Genomic DNA, 3,536 nt, shown 5'->3' on the forward strand with positions numbered 1-3,536 from the left:
TCCCACCTTTTAAAAACAAAAATACCAAAAAGTATGATTGTGTGAAAGAAATGATGAAACTGTTGATTTGATTGACAGTGGACATATAAACATTCAAACACGTTAAATTAGATTAAAAGACACGTAAATTTGCTAGTCCACTAAAAGAATTACATCGAGAAAATTTAGTTCATTGAGTAATAATATAAATAAATATCGAAGCAGAATTCTCTAGAAATACTTACATATATGCAAAAAGCCTAATTAAATATTAATTATTTTATTGTAAATTTGACTATTTTGTGGAGTTTTTTATTAATAATTGTACTACGTGCATGAATTTCTTTAATCCATATAAATGGACTTATTATTCCTTTATAGAATTTGTATTATCAGACAGATTAAATCATCCAACTAGTTTCATATAAATTTCATTTTCAAGAAAACCATATAAAAGTGCTAAATAATAATTTTTGTTAATTTGAACCTCAATCTTCCTCTCGAATTCTCTGTTTGTTTCCCTTAATGCTGCTTAACCGAACACATCACCATCTTCTTTTTCTTCCAACCGCAATTCAACCTTGTATTCAACAATAGTAATATGAAAACATCCTTAATAACAAAAAATAAAAAATAAAAGAAAACCTCATTTATAGAAAACAAAACAAAACAAAAAGGTTATATCCTAAATGTGAAAGAGATTAAATATGTCTTGAGATGTGCATTTGAGTAAGATGATACATCATACTTTTCAAGATTTTTCAGACTTCCATTTAGAGAAACTGTGTGACAGTCATCATTTTCTTTTATACTTTTCTTTGTAAAGTCGTCTAATTGAGAGAATGAAATGGCTTTGAATTAGGCACTTATGAGCATTGTCCGTGGTGCTCGATGTTGTGTTTTTGTATGAGTTGAAGTATGATGATTTGACTTTGATTCATATAAGATATTGACAATTATAAACATTAATTATTGGTTTTAATAAGGAATGATAACAGATTGGATTAGATAAAAATAGTGTTTATTCATAATTTCATTTGCAACAAAAAAATTCATCTGTAATTTGTTCCATTTAATAAATATTGACAAGTTTTTTGAAATTTGTGGGTACTCATAGATATTCATAAATATTTTTAAAATTTTTAAAATAAAATTTAATTAAAATTACAAAAAAATATGAAATTAAATATAAATTAAATTTAACCTAATAAAATACAAATTAAATTTTAATTTTTTGTGAGTAACAGATACCTCTAGATACAAATAGTATGATATTCTCACTCGATCTGTTATAAGCAGGTATCAAAATATCTGTTACCTGCTATCCACGAGTAATAAATACCCTCAGATACTAACTATCCACCGCGAATTTTATTCTCGGATCCCATGGACACAAATATTTTTTGTTATTTTTTATCATCCCAATCTCTAATATTACTAATGGGTGAAAATATATTAGAGATATAATACTAATGAGACATGAGTTCAATCAAAGTTGATACCACTTCCAACCTACAATTTTAAAACAATGAGTTAAAGAATTTTCTTTCTTATCATGTCTTAAACTTCATTTTATTTACCTAATTTAGACTCACACTTGCCAATATGATTTTAGGTATATATTTTTAGTGTTATATTTTTCTATACAGGCTTCAATGTATTGTTTTTTAGTAGGAACTTCAATGGGTTGTTTCATAGAGTGAGTCTTTTCTCATATTCAAGATAACGTAATTATAAATGAACATGTCGATCTTGCAATTCAGATCATTATGTGGCTTCCAATAAAATCCATAAAATGAGTCACTTAAAAATACTTTTATATAAATTTCACAATCAGTGTCAAATATTCTTACTAGAATAAGATACTTCACCTCTTCATGCCTTGAAAAAGCAATATTCCTCCACCGTATAAGAACATACAATCATATTATAATTGATAAAAAAAATTAGAATAAATTATAAATGTATTAAAAATAGCATATTATATATATATATACATATATATATATATATATATATAATATGTTCACATTTAAATACTAAAAATGATTTAAAAAATTATTTTAGTTTATTAAATTTATTATTATGAACTAATATTTTTTTAAAATTTAGGACACCAAAACCGTATTCACACCGAATCTTAAAGACTAGAACTGTAATTATAATATTTGAGATTCAATCACAAGTTTTATCTCTTAATTATCTTTGTCAATTTAAAAAATAAAACATAAACATAACTATTAATCTCATAGTCCAATCTTAATCTCATACTCAAAGGAAGTTTTATTATTTTCATGTTTGGTTTTAAAATTGTATGAGCTTCCAACAATTTTTTAATTTATTAACACCTTATATTTTTCTCAAAAATATATTTTTAAAAACTAATGAAAAATAATTTAATCAATTAAAACATAATAAATCAATTATCTTGATAGGCTTAGACTTAAAAAAATGTTCAAGTTCATAATCAATTATCTTATTAAATTCACAATTAATTATCGTCAGTATATAATTAATTATTCTTAAGAAATAATTGATTATTTCGAGATATTTCAAGTATAGTTTATACAAATAATCAATTATCCCTGGATCAATTTGTTTGTTTGTAATAGATTTTCATATAATATAAATGATTGTCATTAATATTAATTAACTAATTAATTGTTGTTTTTGAAGGAAATATATAAGTTTTCTTCAAATAAAAAGTAGAAGAGAGCTGATTAAAATAAAAACACTTTACAGAAAGTTTTTCAAGAATTCTTCCATATTCTTTCATTTTAGATGCATCTTTTGTGCTTAATCATTAAATTCTCTTGAACCAAGTTGCATGTACAAGTTCTCTAGGAAATGGTTCTTTTTGTTTTTATTCTTACAGTTCCATCATCAAGTAATTTTTTTTTTTAAATATTTTCTCGTTTTTTAAATTGTTTTTCGCCTTTAGGTTTAACATGTTATAGTATAGTAAGGTTTTACACTGGATATATATATATATATATATATATATATATATATATATATATATATATATATATATTTTCTTGATAGGTTATTTTAAAAAAACAGTTCATATAATTGAGTGTTGCATATTGCTTGTGATGAAGATATGAAATTTTATTAATTTTTAAGAATAATCAAGAAATCTATGTGAGATTAATGGGATTTAGGTTAAGAGATGATTGAACATCTAGAAAAACATCTTATAGTCTTTTTTTCTTCTTTTTCTTTCCTTCGTCTCTTTTATAGTGTTCCCATTTATTAAGCACTTTATAAAAGAATTATCAAACGATTCAGCAAATAATTTTTAATAACAATTATTTCTACTAAAACAATCTTTTAAATTAATCCATCCTCTTGTTTAATCTGTTTATTATTATGTTTTTGAAACAATCTTGACCTTTTTAATTCGTTAGCTTTTTAATTATAACCTAATTAAATGATTAAATTAAACAAGTAAAAAATTCAAATGTAAAATTAGATAAAGAGGAATACAATAAACAATATATAAAAGTTGTATTGCATTATATTTTTATCTTTAAACCCCTGTTAACACGAAGAAA

The sequence above is a fragment of the Vigna unguiculata genome, chromosome 5, assembly GCF_037176805.1.
Source record: "Vigna unguiculata cultivar grain cowpea cultivar isolate G323 ecotype 2 chromosome 5, ASM3717680v1, whole genome shotgun sequence".
NCBI lineage: Eukaryota > Viridiplantae > Streptophyta > Magnoliopsida > Fabales > Fabaceae > Vigna > Vigna unguiculata.